The sequence below is a fragment of the Mauremys mutica genome, chromosome 2, assembly GCF_020497125.1.
Source record: "Mauremys mutica isolate MM-2020 ecotype Southern chromosome 2, ASM2049712v1, whole genome shotgun sequence".
Lineage (NCBI taxonomy): Eukaryota > Metazoa > Chordata > Testudines > Geoemydidae > Mauremys > Mauremys mutica.
In genome coordinates, this window is record NC_059073.1 from 76,943,098 (window position 1) to 76,961,906 (window position 18,809).

The window sequence follows — 18,809 nt, forward strand, 5'->3', positions numbered from 1 at the left end:
AGGGACTGCTCACTACTGAGCTACTTCAAAGGGAGTAATAAGAGCTCTGTTATAAGCCCTGGAAGAAGCAGAAGACTGACCATAGTTGTTAGAACTTGACAATGAAAATTATAATCACTCACTGCAGTGCTTACAGTGTGTAGATAAAGGAAGGTCTTTATTAGTTAGTGCACTGCAAAGCAGGAAAGAGGATTGAAAGCAAGTCACAGCCAACTGCCAGGGCCTTGGAGAAGGCACCTTTGGAAAAAAAAAAAAAAAGGAAAAAAAAAGGAAAGAAAAAAAATCAGTCTAAAGATGGTGAGAACTAAAGATGTAGCGGGGAGAGTTTCATATAGAAACCCTTCAACTAGCCCATTAAAGAGTGTGAGACAGCAGGATGAAGTGGACCTGACTATTAGCAAAACAGCATTAAGGACCAGGAAGCCACCCCCATCCCCAATTTCCTAGAACAGGCTGCTAAAGTGCAGCATCCCAGACCCAGACACACTGCAGCTCTTTCATTAAGAAAGGATTTCTCAAGTGTGACTGAAAGAACCTGGGCCTTTGAATGTCTATGGGTTCCAGGATGACTAGAACAAACATCTGTCTCATGACAAGATACATGTCAGCTGACAAGAGGGGAAAGCTGAAAACTAGCATGAAGTCTATCTAAGTCAGCTGTTCCATTCAGCTCACTGGAAGCCTGTGTCCTTCACAAGCAGAGGTCATTCAGCCATGCCCTTGCCTTTTTTTTTTTTTTTATTTGTTAACTTGAAATGAGTTTGGTACTTGTGCAACAGTTTCCTTCACCCTTGCGTAGACTCCTCTCCCATCTTCATCCCTGCTTCTCAAGCACGTGGCTGGGTGTGGGTAAAACCACCACCCACCCAGACACTACTCCTCTGCTATATGAAGGCAAGGAGCCAATCACTACCCCCTACCCAGAGCGAGGAAGGGGCTCTGAGGCATGATTTCTTTCCCTGCTCTCCTCATAGGTTAGCACAGCTACATACTGCCCTTACATTGAGCAGATAGTAAACTAACAATTTAGGCCAATTAATTGCTTTATCTGAGTCCTGTTCATCAATAAGTGCTGTTCAAAAACAAATGCAACAAGGCCTTTGTTATTCCTTCAGTTCTGGGCCTTGAGTACATAGCATGGATATATCCAGGGATAGAGAGCCTACACATAACCACAAGAATATTATTCCAAATGTAGGTATGATACTAGATTCTTAATTAGTTGGAATAAGCTAATAAAAAAGTTTAAAAACGAATTTTAAGATTGGCAGAAAATCTTCTCTAAAAATTAACCAGTATTTACTTCTATTTTTAACACATACTTTACAAATCATCCCACACATTCAGGAAGACCGTATGTGTCATTTAATTGCTTCTGACACTACTCGACAGAAAGGAAAACAAAGGAAAGAAAGCAACCTCAGTAGGTGGTTAAAAGATGCATCAGGATTGTTCAGTGACACAAACGTTCAGGAAAAAAAGGTGAGTATTGACCAGAGACATCACAATCCCTTTCATTATCTAACTGCAGTGAAATGAAGGATAATAAATAATTCATTGATTTTTAATCACCTAAAAGAATGAGCTACTGTGGTGATGTTCGGAAAATTAAATTAAAAAAAGTGACCAAGTGACTCTCGTGCAATTCCAAACATATAGTTTATCTTCACCTCTGCTTGGACACTTAAGGCATGACTACTGCAAGAGTATTAAAACTGAAAGTGAAGATACTCTTAGAAGAATCTAATCAGACAAAATACACACACAGTTAACACTGTGATAAACTAATGACAATACAAATAACTAATGAATATTTGAAAACATCTATGACTCAGTGAAAGCCCAGTCCACCTTCTAGCATACTAGGAAACCCAGTAACTATAGGCAGAAGGAAGCATTTCAACATTTCACTGCTTTTGTAGTTTTGAATCAGTTCTACTTAAAATTTTATGGTGAGAAAATGTGAGCAAGTATATATTTACAAAAAAAGTTTTCACAGATTTGGAAGTCTTTGGTTAACTATCTCCAAATCTACACACCTTACCTTAATAAGAACACTATCAGAGATGAGGTGAACAGAACATTTATATTTAAACTTGCAATTGTTATTTAAAGAGGTGAATTGCTAGTCCCCTTCAAGATGATTAAACTAAACAAAAAAACAAAAAATTGAAAAGGCAACTTGAGAAAGTGTTTCTTCAGTTCAGGGTACTGGTACCCATTCAAGAATTCTTATTTTAAAGTCTCTAATGAGCTATTGTTGTAGAATGTTCAGAAACAGGTCACTATTCCCTCAAAGAAAACTAAGAATGGAAATTACACGGTCCCGCTAACCAAATCTCTAGGGATGGAATAATATAGCAGAGGACAACAGGAGGAGGAGGTTTGATCAACTTCCCATACTGTCCTTTAAAGGACATTTAAAAAAAACAACAGAATTATTCTCTTGACAAAGTCCCTATGTGCATTACTCAGAAAATATTAGATTTCCAGTGTAATTTAAGATTGCATTTCACTCAGATGGTGAAACTAGCTGAGTCAGTTTCACTAGCTAGATTTTTCCACAGACTAATTCAACAACTTTGTTGTTTACATACATATATTTTATGGACTAACAATCTCAACTATTTTTACTGACATTTGTTTAAAAATTCATGAAGAGGTTTTCACCATATCTGAATGTTAGGCATTGCGACTTCATGAGGTCCCTTTAAGATAAGGTAATAAAGGTTCAAGTTTCCCAGCTACAGTTTGGAGAATATATGAAAATGTTAGTGGGAAGAAAGCTAAATAATTCAAAATGATTATAAAGAGTTACTGTCGTGGGGTGCAGCCCTCATCAACAGACTGGCACCTCCTCCTTGTCATGCTGGGCGGGGGGGTCGCTCAAGGGCAATACTCATGTCCAGTGTCTCCACACCAGCAGTCTGTTTCTGCTCCCACCTACAGCTCCTCTCTCAGCTCCCAGAACTGTAGCGTCCTCTTCTCAAGTCAGCCTTCTGGCTAGGTCATCCAGGGGAGGGGTGGGGGATGTTATCTCTGTCCAACAGTCCAGCCACTTCCTCAGTGGTGGTACCCACCGCAGTTTCGACCCTTACGAAAAGTCATGAATAAAGAAACCTCTCCTCAGTAACAGTGTGACATGTATTTTATTTTTACACATGTCTTGGAAGTGGAGGAAATGGGGAGAACGGGGTATTTAACCGAAGAGGAGAGTCAACAGTAACTGGGTAAAGAAACAGGTTCAGCTTCTCTGTAAAGAAACTGAACAGTCACAGGTCACGCTGCTCGCTGCTCGCGTTAATGTGGACTCAGAAGTTCGAATTAGTGTATTTAGTATGGATACACAAATTCGACTTCATAAGGTCGAATCCACAAATTCGAATTAAGTAGATTCGAAATAGTCCTGTAGTGTAGACAAGGCCTGAGGGAGTATCCAGGCCTGCCCACTACTCCAGGCACCAACCTGGGGACCCTGTAAATAGCAGCCTCCTGCTGCACCTCTGTAACCTGAGCCTGTCAATGCTACTCTATTTCTCCGGGTCACTTCCCCATGGCCCCAGCACCTTCTTCACCTTCACCTCAGGGCCTCAGCTGCTCAGTCCCAGGAACCAGCTACTGCTCTGTCCAAGTTGCTTAGAGTTCTCTCAGCCCTCCAGGGAAGCAGTCCTTACTCCCCTGGGCTACCAGCAGCAACTGATGGTGCTCTGCCTTGCAGCTCTTTTTATATGGACCTGCTGGACCTTGATTGGCCATTCCTCATAGCTCCTCTCCTATTGGCTGCTTCCTGCACAGCCTCCTCAGGTTCTGTTAACCCCTTCTCTGCCAGTGTGGGGCAGAGGCTCCATCACAGTTACAAAATACCCACCTCTCTCACCTGATCTGTAAGGGTTTGGTTGGCCACTGTCTTGCTGCTTCCTCCCACCATGTATCAGAATGGATCCCACCACCTTCAGAACTCAATGTAAGCCCCATTTTTTTACACTAGTTTTACTCACTGATAACTACAGTACACTCCTGCTAGAACAAAACCCTGGGGATCCAAGGAATTTGTTAATTATAGCCAGGGGTTTCTTATAGCAAAAGAGCACTGCTGCAGAGGGGATGGGGGCTGACACGGTGAGCCCTCCCCCCCACACACCATGCCCCAAGGAGCTCTCAGCCCCCCGCTGTGCCCTGGGGCCAGAGGAGCTCAGCCCCAGGTGCAATCCAGGGACTGGGTTCATTATAGCCGAAGATTTGTTAATTACGAGGGGCATTATAGCAAGGGTGTAATGTACTGGTCGATGGTTAACAATATTAAGTAATTCTACATGATACCCTCTACATTGTCACATAATTAAGGATGGAGATTATAGAAGAGTATTCTTACAGACTGATTGGTTGTTTTGTTCTCTTGTAAGAGGCATCAGAAACAGCCAATGGGATTGTCAGAGAATGGCAGCACCTAATAGTCGCCTGCCTTGGTTCAAATGCCTTTGGTGTAAGAGTTTTGGGGGAGAAGAACCTCTCTTTTAAACGAAACACACTCAAACAATTCCTAACCACAATGAGGTTATTTATATGCTTAAAGTTAAGCACATGCATACATCTTTGCAGGATCAAGCTTAGGGTGGAAACAGAAATGAAAACCCTAACATAAATCATTGTGAAAGACCCCGTGCTTTAGAAAAAGTTAATGCTGGTTGGGCAACAGGAAGGAATACAATGTACAGGTATTATTATGACTTGTAAAATAAAGAATGGCGTGCAGCCCATTTGCTTTTCATCTCCCACAAGCGGGCTGGGCTCTTCACAGAAAAGACATAGAAGATAGGTCTCTAGCCCAAAGAATTTACATTCTAAGGGCCTGATCCAAAGCCCACTGAAGTCATTGGAAATCACAAACAATACATGCCCATCTGTCAGGGTTCCTTCTGAACTCTAGGGTACAGCTGTGGGGACCCACATGAAAGCCCCCTAAGCTTATTTCTACCAGCTTAGGTTAAAACCTGGTACGCTGCCACCACCAAGTGATTTAACAAGAAATAGAAAAAGGACCACTTGGAGTTCCTCTTCCCCCAAAATATCCCCCCCAAGCCCTTACACCCCCTTTCCTGGGGAGGCTTGAGAATAATATCCTAACCAATTGGTTACAAAAAGTGATCAAAGACCCAAACCCCTGGGTCTTTGTACAATGGAAAAAATCAGTCAGGTTCTTAAAAGAAGGATTTCATTAAAAAGAAAATGTAAAAATCATCTCTGTAAAATCAGGATGGAAAATAACTTTACAGGGTAATCAGATTCAAAGAGCCCAGAGGAACCCCCTCTAGCCTTAGTTTCAAAGTTACAACAAAACAGGGATTCAACCTCCCTCTAGCAAAGGTAAAATTCACAAGTTGAGAAAACAAAGAAACTAAATATGCCATGCCTGGCTGTTACTTACAAGTTTGAAATATGAGAGACTTGTTCAGAAAGATTTAGAGAACATGGATTGATGTTCGGTCCCTCTTAGTCCCAAGAGTGAATACCACCAGAAACAAGGAGCACAAACAAAAGTCTCCGTCCCCCCAAGATCTGAAAGTATCTTGTCCCCTTATTGGATCTTTGGGTCAGGTGTCAGCCAGGTTACCTGAGCTTCTTAACCCTTTACAGGTAAAAGGATTTTGGTGCCTCTTGCGAGGAGGGATTTTATAGTATTAAATACAGGAGGGTTGTTACCCTTCCCTTTATAGTTATGACACCATCCCTATAAATTACTTAACATATTATCCAGGGTTAATTAATACCTTCTTTAACAGGAAAAAGTTTAAAATAAAGGAAATTAAACAAAAACAAAAGGCAAGTGCAAAATACTACATTTCAGAAGGAAAAAAATCAATTGCATAAATATAAAATAGATAACTGGTAAGGCAGTAGTTCTGCAGAAACGGATCTGAGGATTATAGTGCATCACAAATTAAATGAGCCAACAATGTGATGCAGTTTCAAAAAAGACTCAATTCTAGGGTATATTAAAAGGAGTATCATATGTAAGACACGGAAGGCAATTCTTCCACTCTATTCTGTACCAGCGAGGTGTGAGCTGGAGTACTATATCCAGTTTTGGGCACCATACTTTAAGAAAGATGTAAACAATCTGGAAAGAGTCCAGAGCAGAGCAACAAAAATTATAAAAAAGTTTTAGAAAATCTGACCTCTGCAGAAAGGTTAAAAGAACTAGGCATGTTTAATCTTGAAAAAAAGATGACTGAGGGGGAACTTGAATAACAGTCTTCAACTATGTTAAGGCCTGTTATCAAGAGGATGGTGATCAATTGCTCTCCATGTTCACTGAAGGTGGGTCAAGAAGTAATCAGCTTAATTTTCAGAAAGGGTGATTTTGGGTAGATTAGGAAAAAAAGCTTCCTGGCAGTAAGGATAGATAAGTACTGGACTACATTAGCAAGAGACATTGTGGAATCCCCATCCTTGGAGGTTTTTAATAACAGGTTAGACAAATACTGTCAGGTATGGTTTAGGTGTACCTAGCACAGGGGGGTGGACTAGATGACCTCTCGAATGCCTTCCATCCCTACAATGTTATGATGAAATGTATTCCCTACTCACCAAAATAATCAATCATAAGGGATGGAGAGGGAAAGAACACATTTTCTGTCTCAGAGAGAACAGATGTACAGGTACTTTCTTCTGGTTTAAGCGCTTGTTCTTTTATCTCAAATTCAACCTTAGCAGTGATTAGGTTCTTTAAATAATGATCCCATTGTTGCTGCTCATGACATGCTAAGGTGCTCAAAGGACATGGAGGTCAATTATAAAAAGTGATAAACCCCAGAATTAAAATGACTACTGCCATTCAATAAAGCACATTATTTAGGGCCATCCAGGATGTTACCCTGCAGAGGATCACAGTTGGGAGTTCCTTACTGCCAGAGTCAGCAAAGATTGGAAACTCTGAGGAGGCAATTCATTTAGCACTCAGGGCAGAAGCAACGTGTGTCATCTTCTAGCAACCCCCACAGGCCAAGTTAAGCTGAAAAGTACAGGTGAGATTTGGAGATAGAACTGTCTACCCCTGCTCAAGAGAGAGAAGACCATAGCAATTTAAGCTCTATGAAAGGAGGACATTGAATAAAAAGGGGAAATAGGGGGAGTCCCCTCAAGCCATTAAAACACATGAGGTTGGTAATGACCTCACCAATGAAGTTGTCAAGAGTGTTTGTTGAAGGATCTTTGAGGGTCTTTCCAATTACTTTTTAAATGACATTTTACACACAGGCTACAATATGCAAGCTCTGCATCATGGCAGAGCTCTCCTTAGAGTAAATGTTAATTGTTAAAATCAGCTAGTGAAGTTTGCTGCAGAAATTCTTTCCATCAATCACCCAATAGACCAGTGGCTTTCAACCTTTTTGGGCTCAGGACCCATTTGTAAATGTTTATGGCCTGTCACAATGCAGTAAATAGTCTGGGGGTGGAGGCCCTGGAGTGGTTTTGGTCAGAACCTGCCTTGCGGGGGGTTGGGTCCTACCCCGCACTCACCCCACAGTGGTGGCTCCTGCAGCTTCTGTGCTGTGGGGCTGGCTGGGTTTGGCTTGGCTCTCTGCTCCAGGCTTTGCAACCTCCAGAGTTGCAGCTCTGCTGAAATTTGGCCTCACCCTCCTGACTGGACCAACTTTGTGCAAGTGTAGTTGTGACCTGGCTCTTAGGGTGCAGTGCCACTCACTCAAATTTGGCCTACCCGGGCTCCCATCATCATGATGGCTAGGCCAAACCTAACTGACTCTGGGACCCCAGAGGTTGCAGTGCCTGGAAGAGAAAGGTGAGCCCACCCAGACCCCTGTGACAGGAGTTGTCACACAGCCCTTTGAAACATTCTGGTGACCCAATGTTGGGTCCTTACCCATGGGCTGAGAAACCTTGCTGTAGAGCAAGAGGCCAGAATCGGGGAATCAAACCTAGCTCTCCCACAAAAGTATTCCACCACATGTGTTTTTATTTAAGAGATACTAAAGAAGTCTATTTAAAAACAAAATGTGTACTTGTTACCATTGGAAGACTCAGATAATCCGGTATTTTAAAAGATAAAATAATTTGCATCAATGTTCAGGAGAACTGTCTAACAGGAGTTAGAACATTCTTAAGGAAAACAAACCAACTTGCATTTCCAGTATGTTCTAACTAAGTAGTACTGTTCTAATATAATAGGCAGTAAGAGGTTGAAAAGCATAGATTTCATCCTGTAAGGAACACTCTAAAAAGGCAGCATGTTTGTAACTGCCAAAAACTGTAGCCCAATAAGGAGTTACATGGATCTGAATGGGGCTAGAATTTTACCCAAGGAATTTTGTATTACAAAACACACAAAAAAACCCACCCCCCCCTCCCATCACCCCCACAAACACACACCACTCTTAACAGTACAAGTTTATAATAAGCACTCAGCGACAACAACCAAAGTCTGAAAAAAATGACCTCACTATTTTGAAAAAATTAAAACCCATGCAGTTCAAGTCAAATGTTAAGCCACTAGCAACATAGGGAATGGACAGTCTATTTAGACTATTATACAGTTTTGTGTTTACTGCTTAGAATGGTCCAAACTGAAATTCTGGCAGGCTAGTACTCAAATTCTGAGGCCAGATACATTTTATATCCATATTAGGGTGTGGAGCAAGTTTTGATTCAACAGTTCTGCTCTGTTTGTAACTTTAAAGAAGCCAATGATGGTATCTTACAGGCACTGTGCATCCTATTATGAAAACATCAAAGGTGAGTTTTACCACTGTTTTCTTAAATTAGTGATACATATATAAAACAATGGGCATTAAACCAGAAGCCACAGCTACTGTATCACAAAGTTAAAGAAAAATTAAAATATCTAAAGGGGTTGAAAATGTTTGCAAACTAAACAGAAAGTTTTAGACCAAAGCATAAAAATACCAAATTAAATTAAATATCAAAATTAAATTTGTGATTTACACTAAAGAAATGTATAAAACTATCCTGATCATTCAGTCAAATTAAAAAAAAGAAATCAATTTTTATAAAAAACTTCACTATGATAATTTTTTATAATTATATTACTGATTTAATTGATTTTTTTAATTAATCTGAAATGGGGACCCGTAAGATCCTAGTTTGTCCCCATCCCACAAAAGACACATTGCCTAGAAAAAGACTCTGGGTATGGCAGTTTTATTACCCAAATATAGTCAAACAAACAAAAACCAGCTCCCAGGGTTCCCCCCCCCACTCCATTACCTCTCTCAGTCCTTCTAGCTTCAGAGCTTATTGCAGGATTCCTCCATCTATGCTCTGTAAACTGAGCCCCTCTCCTACAACTTTCTCCCTCCTAGAGCACCTCCCCAGCAGATTCCCTCTGCCTCAACTCCCAGGCAACAGTCACAGCTAGGGTTGCCAATTTTGGTTGGACATATTCCTGGAGGTTTCATCACATAACAGTCTTTAATTAAAGATTACTCTTTACTTCCTGGAGACTCCAGGAACATCCTGGAGGGTTAGCAATTCTAATCACAGCCACTCCCATGGAGCCTCCTGATATACCTGCTCCTGTTACCCAGACCTTTTTGTTTCTTTCCTTGTTCCCAGAGAGCAAGCAGTGAAAGTCCTATATCTACTCTCACTCACATTCTACCCCTTTTCTGACAGGCTCACCTGGCCTCCCCATTCTAGTCCCCAGGTGCCTTCTCTTATAGCCAAACGGGGCTCAACTAATCAATCAAAGGTGCATTGGCCTCTTCCCTCTTAAAGAGTTACCTCGTGACACCCTGTAGCAGGAGCATAAAGAAAGCATTTCTGGGCACAGTACATACCTCTTAGTGAGTCAGGAAGAATTAGAAATACTCTATTTTATTACAGCTTTTACACCATGCTCACCACTGTGGTCTCTGATTGCTTCAGTATGGTCCGATAATGTAGACTGGGATGCCCAACTAATGACCCAACTAACAAATTTTCAGATTTCAATATAGTGGGTAAAATGGCTAAGAAAGGAAAGCTGTGTCAGGAAAACTTTAAAACACGTGCTTAACTTTAAGTATGTCCACACTGCAAAAAATATGTTTCTCTCTCAGGTTACCTGATCCAGGTTAGCTAACTTGAGTTAAAATAGCTGGGAAGACGCAGGAACTTGGCTTTTAACTCAGGTTAACAACTTGAGTTAAAGCCTACAGGGGAGCCTGGAACTGAATTTGAGCTGCTAACCCAAGTTAAAAGCTGGGTTGCTAAATCTTCACTGCTGTTTTAACCCAAATTAGCTAACAGGGATTAGCTAATACTGAGTGAATAATACGCCTTTTTTTGGAAAGTAGACATATCCTGACTGATGTGGAATTAATGAAAGTTAAGGACATGCATATGTGCTTTCCCAAATAATGGCCTTTAAAGAGTAATTAAAACTGTTGCAGATAATGTTCATTCTGAGAGTTTCTCGGCTGTGACTATTCTGATCTATGCCCATGTGCAGCTCCAGCCAGAATTTGACCTTTTATCTATAGTCTAAAAATCCCTGGAAGTTCAATCTAATTCTAAAAGCAATTTTCCCCTTCAAAATTGTTATTTATTAGCATACATGTACCAATTATATCCCACAATTTGGGAAAGCAATACTAGATACAGCTATTTAAAATACCACATCAGTATGTTATATGCACTGAAAATGCAAGTCCAGATTATTGTTCATGAACTGAAAAAATCTCTACAATTCCAGATGAACAGGAATTTGGAACACCTTTAATTCCAGCAGTCCAGCAGACAGTGAATGCTCTGCTCTTCCTATAAGAGAGGTTCTCTATATAAATGAAATTGAAAACTAAATACACCTCTACCTCGATATAACGCTGTCCTCGGGAGCCAACAAATCTTACCGCGTTATAGGTGAAACCGTGTTATATCTAAATTGCTTTGATCCACCAGAGTGCGCAGCCTCGCCCTCCCGGAGCACTGCTTTACCGCATTATATCCGCATTTGTGTTGTATCGGATCATATTATATCGGGGTAGAGGTGTATATATTTTTAAAGGAGTCTCTTACTGGGATCTAAGAGTGTTGAATACGGAAGCAGAACTAAGAATCAGAAAGTATGAACTATGGATTTCTAATTAGGAAATACTATGATGAAAACAGACGGCGTATGAGCCTCTGAAAATATATACTCTAGGCTAAAACCAATTAAGACTTCAGTCATTTACAGCAGAGTACTTACAATATTGCTAGGCCCAAGAGATAACTCTTTCATTCAGTGACAAGATTTCCTGGTGAATGTTTTCATGGATTTTGAAAGCAAATCCATAATGCCTTCTAAAAAAATCCTGCTGACAGCAAAATTCTCTCTGACAAAAGACAAGTGATCAAGCTGAGACCTGGCATTTCTCACTGAAGATTTGTTCCAACTTAACTCTGGGCAACTGCTATGGGAGGCAGTTTGCCCAGACTTATGAAACAATCTATTACAATCTGCAGTAGAGTTTGAAAGCAACATCTTGAAATACACAGGAGAGTAATTAGAACCACCTTGTTTGTTTTATTCTTTATTAGACTGTTCTTTTCAGTGACCATCAAGTGTGGAATTATGGTACAAGAGGACAGAAGGCGCCGTGTCTCTTTGCAACTGTCTGGAGGTTTAGGTCCATCATACAGCTAGTGTGTGCTTTATTGCACAAGAAGGCAAAGACATTTGGAGTTATGTTCCAATTCCAGCCCCAGAAATAGCCTTTGTAAGAAAATTCTAAAACTCTTTACCTCAAGTAAATAGAAAAAAAAATTAACTCAAAGGTTGGAATTACTTAATGACATTTTTACCTTAATGTTTCCTTTAGTCTCACCTACCAGTTGCTGTGTTTCTCCCTCAATATTTCATGACCCTCTCTGTGGTGTAATATGCTAAGCATTTGTGGTGTAGCTTACTCCTGTGCAGACAGCAAGTTCAAGGCCTACACAGTACTTATGTCTTGCTTAAACCCTATTTGCTGTGAATAATTCTAATGGGAAATTGACGAAGTTATAAAATTGATTAAGATTTATCATACAACTATACATTTCAAGTGAGATTTTCAAAAGCACTCACCACATGCCCAACTCTGTTCACACTGTCAATGGGTGTTTTACCTCTGAATGCAAAGGGAGATGAGTTAGGCCAGCACTAAGTGCCTTATGGCCTTATGCTGGTCTTTGAAGTAGCTTCTGACAATACCATTTATTATACCATTTAATACTACTCCACACTCCATCAGTCATCCAGATCTCCAAATATCTGAGGAAGGGACTCAAACATGATACTAAGGTTAAGAATCTATGGTTGTATTGGAATTAGAAAAGGTCCAGAGAAGAGCGTGAAACAGCTTCCATAGGAGGAGAGATTAAAAAGACTGGGACTGTTCAACTAAAGGGGGATATGATAGAGGTCTATAAAATCATGAATGGTGTGGGAGAAAGTGAACAGGGAAATGTTATTTATCCCTTCACATAACACAAGAACGAAGGGTCACCCAATGAAATTTATAGGCAGCCGGTTTAAAACATACTAAGGAAATGCTTCTTCACACAACACACAGTCAATCTGTGCCAAGGCATGTTGTGAAGGCCAAAAGCATAACTAGGTTCAAAAAAGAAATTAGATAAGTTCCTACAGGATAGCTCCATGAATGGCTATTAGCCAAGATGGTCATGGATGCAACCCCATGCTGTGGGTGTTCCTAAACCTCTGACTGCTGGAAGCTGGGATTGGATGACAGGGTATGGATCACTAGATAATTGCCCTGTTCTATTCATTCTGACCCAATATGGATGTTCTTATGCAAGAGTGTGCCCCTTATGAAATAAAAAATGATACCATCATGGGTTTCAATCAATTACGACTTTGGACTGAGAGTGTTCCTGGTACTTACATAAGAACATAAGAATGCCCATACTGGGTCAGACCAAAGGTCCATCTAGCCCAGTATCCTGTCTTCTGACAGTGACCAATGCCAGGTGCTTCAGAGGGAATGAACAGAACAGGTAATCATCAAGTAATCCATCCCCTATCACTCATTCCTAGCATCTAGCAAACAGAGGCTAGGGACATGTCTCAGGTTATTTTTATTTTAATAAAAAGTAGTGTACTTTATTATCTAGGGATTCTTCGATATTAGAATACAAGAATTTAGTGGAAAATGCTACAAGTAATTCTTTGAAAATATATGAACTTTTTTTTACAATGACAAATCATCCTTATGCAGTTTGAATATTATGTAAAGGTGCCTGTACCTTTGGTTCCGGGAAGTGGGCAGGCGAAAGCTGCTGAAGGACCCCACCCCAGCCTAAGGGGAGGATCTACAGGACCTGGAAACCAACTGATTTTGGGGGACAACTAATGAAATAAGTCAAAAGGGTCAAAAGAAGGGAGCCTGACGGAGATACCGAGCAGAGAACCCCGGACAGCGCCCACTGCTCCTTGAAGGCATCAAGGGAGCCAGTGGATGCCACCCAGAGGAACTCTGCCCAGGTACGTGAACGGACAGAGGATCGGAAACAGGCCCACAGTCCCAGGAGTCTCCATCGGCCAACCTCCTCTCCCTGGTTTTAGAGATGGCCGTTTTAGCCAGGGTCAGGAGGAAGTTGACCAGGAGGTCCTGTGACTTTGTGGGGCCACGAATAGGGAGTGCATAGAGAAGGAGGTGAGGGGAAAAGTGCAGCCAAAAACTTAACAGAATATTTGTGAGGAGCCGGTATAGGGGCTGCAACCTGGCACACTCCAAGTAAACGTGCACCAGAGTCTCCCTCACGCCGCAGAAGGGATTAAAGGTGCCTGTAGCGGGGTGGTCACCCGCTCCTGCCCTGAAGGGCTTGAAATCAGCCCTTAAAGAGGGCTGCTGGGGTAAAAGCAGCCCTGGTGAGGGCTGCAGCTCTGAAAGCTGGGCTGATTGGGAAGCAGCCACAGCTGTAGCTGGCTTAATAAGGGCCCAGCTGGCCCTTATAAGAGGGCAGTGGGCCAGACGCACACACAGACCCTCTCTGCCTTCAGAGAGAGAGAGGGGCCTGGCTGCTGGGAAGCTGGGGGTGCCTAGAGTTGGGAAAGGGCTGGGGAAAGGCCAGAGGGGCTGGGGAGCTCCAGGCTGGCAACTCCCCAGTCTGCAGGGCCTTGTCCAAGGCCCCAGAGAGGCATTGGGTTGCAGAGAGAGGCAGCGGGTCCAGGTCCAACCTTGCCTATGATGAGTGGCTGACACTGCAGTCTGCCCAGGGTGCAGGGGCTAGTTAGTGACTGGCAGTAGCTTACGACTGAGGTGAGGTGGGGATAGGGGGGTGGGGGTTCCCTGGGGAGGGGAGACCCTGAGACTGAGGGGTGTACTGCCAGGGGGCAGCACTCCAGATAAAGAGTCACTGGGTCTGGGAGGGACATGAGGGGACAAGCGAAAGTGGGACACCGGCCTGCAGAGCGTGCTCCAGAGGCTGGAAGAGCTAATTCTCTGGACAACCAGCAGGAGATGCCGCAGGAGTGAGTCGCTGCACGGCTACAGTGCCCCAAAAATGGTCATGCTACTGTCTGACTGGATTGTGGACAGACATCTCCACAAAGACCTACTTCCACAGCAAAAATCCTCAGGGGTCTGCCATATCAGAAAGAAACATCACTACCCCACACAATTTTAAGTAGTCCATCCACAATGACTTTCAATGTTTCAATAGCAATACCTTTGTGAGAGTCCTGAGAAGGGTTGCTCTGGGCTAAAAATCACTTTGATAGGGATCAGTTTCATGTCCTTTAAGCTCCCTGTTTTATGTTACTTTATTAAAAAAATAAGTCCATGCCAAGTTGTTTCAGGTTGGGTACCCAAAAATTAAGGCAGCAACAATTTCACTCCCCAACACAAAATTCTGGCCTATTTGTTTAGCAGTGACAGTATGCTGGGGATATACAAGCCACAAAGATAAAAGACAGTCATAAAGAATTTATAGTCTAAAAGATAGGCGCAAAGAAGACATGACAAATTTGGAAATCTAGATGATGGCTGCTACAACCCTCCTAAAAAACTGCCATGCCTCATAAAAGTTGTTTCAGCTTTAATAGGTTCTCTAAGACTCATTAAAGGAGGTTCATGTATCTTTTTCTCTAACAGATGCTGTTAAATGAATAGATACAAATTTGAGGTAAAGAAAAAAAAACCAGTTAAGTACGGAAGCACAGATCATGCTTCAAAGAAGAGGTTCTCTTAGTCTGTGTTCCTTTGTGTAGATGGACTGTAAACACTATATTCTTCCAGCAAAGAAAATAATTAGATCAGATGGATTACTGATATTCTTCAAAGGAAGTGGTTTGGTAGTTTTGTTGTGATGCCAATTATCTCACGGCGTTTACCATGACACTTTTGAGAAGAAACACATCCGAGATGGAGTTTGATAAATTTATGAACAGGATTATTATGACAGGATTGCCTGCAATAGCAGGGGATTGGATTCGATGACTCAGGACATCCCTTCTAGTCCTAAATTCTTATGTCTAAAGGAAAATGGTATCTATATTGCTTAGTCCTTAGTGCAATGTTGGAGTCCATGTGACAAGAAGCATGTATTATAGCATAATGCACACTATGAATTTTAATTGAAATCAGGAGTTTTGCACTCTCCACCATCTAGCCTAAGGTAAAGTCACTACTACAAAGTGATGTGTAATGTTGGTCGAGTGAGACCACAACATTAGAGAGATTAAACCTGTTTCCCAGTGAATATAACAATCAGAAGGGCTTTACTTTTTAAGGGCTGCTGAATGCACATAATATGACAGTTCAGAAATTTTGCATAACAGTAGGCCACTCTCAAGGTCTACAGTCTTATTATTTAAAACTCTGGGATTTTTATTTTTAACTTCTCCTACTAATGTCCACTTGGAAACTGAATTTAGCCTGCAAATAGAATTCAGTCAACTTATTATTTTCTTGTTAGTTATTAAGAGAACAGATGCAATATTTTCTATTCACTTTTATACCAGAGCCATCACCAGAGAATTTGAGTGTCTTACTGTGGTTCCTGGGCATGATGATAATGGCAAAATGATCATGATTGTACACTGCACTCTATGTAGTCCACTTTTTTTTCTTTGGGCTCCAGAGAACTGCAGCTCCAACTCAGTCTTCCTCAAGCCATCAGCTGCTTCTCTCTTTGCAACCACAGAGATTCATATTCTCTGTCCCTTTCTGAAATGGCCACATCTCTTCTGGTACTCCACATACTGTATGAAACCTTAGGTGTCAAAGTGATGACTGATAAGTCAAACCATGCCAAAGGCTGCATATGTTTTGGGGTAAGAGTTGGTAGCCACGTAACCCTACTGGATCAGAAGGAGATCACAAACAAGCCACAATGTCCACTAAGTAGATGATCTGCTTGTTGTAGTTGAAAACTTGTGCTGCCAAATCCCTCTCAAGTCACTTCTCTTCCCATAGGCATATCTACAAAGTGTGGTAGAGTCTACGGCCAACCCCTCCCCATTCAAAGCCTCAGATTCTCAAGGAGTCAGCAGGAGGTCAGATGGGAGGTCACATTTGGGGTGATCTGTGCGCCTTTGACCTCTTCCCTGAGACACCTGAACCACCCAAGATAACAGAGGGCATGGGAGTAGCAGCAGCCAGCCAGGACGCAGGGAAGGGGAGTATAACATGAAAAAGCCTGCAGAATGCACAGTGACACCAAGCATTAAATTTTAAAGTCAGTTTTCACAATAGAGAATTTATTTAGAGAGATGCATGAAGGTCTGAAGATTGATGGAGAGAGGTATGCAGCAGCCTCATGCTGAAGGAAGTGAAAAGACACATCTTCCCCCTCATATGCTATTTCAATATTGTTCTCAAACGAAAAAGGATATTTATGTGGGTGCACGCATAACTATTTTCTAAGTTTGGAGCTTCTAATAAGTAGGAAATGAATGAGGACAGTTATTTGACTACAAAAGCAAAGGAAAACTTAAAAGCAAAAAGACTCAGATCTCATGGGATATAGAGCAGAGATACAGCTCAGACATGCAGAACGATGTTTAAAGGAAAAACAAGAAGTGATTTCTAATCCCAAAGCATAAGAAAGATGCTATCTAAAGCCAAATAAATCTACAGCATTTGGATTATTTCCTACTTACTAATGGATAATATTCTGTAGCCCAGGTTTCAAACAGTGTAAGTATTTATTTCTTCTAGAGTAGTGTAGTTAGCTGCTCTGTGTTTTAATCAAGTCTAAAAGATTTTTAAAGCCAGTTTCTTAGGAAGACTCAACTCAAACACTTTCTACTGTAAATACTTTTTCACAAAATATTTTCCTTGAGAACAATATTATTCTTCTCTCCTTAGCCTAACCTATTGTGTAATGTTGCTGTACTCTGTTAAACAGCTGCCACATTTCATTCCAGTATTGGCTGCATTTCAGTGGTGGGTTAAATGATCCCTATATATATCCCTTACCTGCCTCACATGGGAAGTATGAAGCTTATCTAAATAAATTCTGTAAAGCACTCTGAGATCGTTGGATGAAATATGCTTTGAAAGTTAAGTATTATTGCTATATATAAATCACTGTACATTCTCTCACACTTATTCAACAGAATGTGAGGAGTGAATGGCATATATACACACATAAAAACTACATTAAAAAAGCATTAAAGTGGTAAAGTCAAGCACTCAAAAGTTAGGAAATGCTAGAATTAAAGTTGCCTGTGCAATCTTAATTGAGCTTCTTTGCGTACATCCATTATAATACAGTCTTAAATTACATAATCGGATACTATATTTTTCCACTGCACCCCTGCTTCTTTCAGTGCACAGGATAGATGGTGCTGAATCAATGAGCAGCTATTCAGTATTTTGTTTTACCCTCATTGTCCCATGTGTGGCCTCAGGCCTTATTTACTGCACACTATTCAAACTCTGTTCTTAAGATAGATTGACTAACTTCCACATAGGTTTTCCTCTGGTGCTCATCAGTATATCTATCTATCTATCTGTCTTTCACAAACATAAATTATCTTCACAAAACCCATTACAGGAGGAAGTGGTATTATCCCTATTTTACAGATGGGCGGGGGAGCTGAGGCACAAAGAGATTGAAGCCCAAAGTATCCATTAACTTGGGGTGCCCAATCTGAGATGCTTACAACCTGATTTGTCAGAATACTTAGCATTGCACAGCGCTTTTATGTATTCTAGTACAGCTCCCATTGACTTCAGTTACAGCTGTGAGCACACAGCAGTTCTGCAACTCAGGCCTCAGGATCTCAAGCTGTTTACCCAGAAAGTGAGGAACAGAGAATTTATGACCACCTCCAAAAAGTTTGATTTAAACTACTTGCTTAGGAACTCTGAAGCTGAGGCACAGATAGAATCTAATTCTCCAGGACAGTATTTATCTGTCTAAGCCATGAGACCTTCCTTTCTCTTTTCTGCAATCTCTTCTCTCATTCACTATGCATCTTTCAAGCACATCTACATAAAGTGCATCAGAGAGCAGCTCCTCTTCTGGCTCCTCCAGAACTTCTTACTGAGGTTCTGGCTGTGCTTGCACCTCCTGATCCACTCCCATCCCATCCGTGGCCCCACAAAGTCGCAAGATCTCCTCGACAATCTCCTGGCGTTGGCCAACGCGGCCATCCATCATACCAGAAGGAGGAAGCTGGTATGGGGTGCTCTACAAAGGTAGAGCATATTTCTGGGCCCTTAATCCAGCGGTCCCCAACCTTATTACATACATGGACCACATAAACCTAAGCACAACCTTGTGTGGACCAAACAGATTCTACATATTTTAATCAGATTTAAAGTCACCTGTATTGATTTACATTTTAAGTTCAG

The 18,809-nt window shown here is 41.4% G+C and overlaps 1 protein-coding gene across 13 annotated transcripts in view; it reads right to left on the reverse strand.

Annotated features, from left to right (window-relative positions):
• The window catches only part of DTNA (dystrobrevin alpha), a 299,292-nt gene that overhangs the window by 193,143 nt on the left and 87,340 nt on the right, over positions 1-18,809 (reverse strand). Inside the window, exon 1 of one of the 13 annotated variants that reach the window (XM_045004597.1) lies at positions 3,576-3,679. The exons of the other annotated variants lie outside the window; for them this stretch is intronic. The gene's annotated coding sequence lies outside the window, so the exon portion shown is untranslated. Of the gene's footprint in view, positions 1-3,575; positions 3,680-18,809 lie in introns of those variants that run through there. 13 annotated transcript variants of the gene reach the window in all.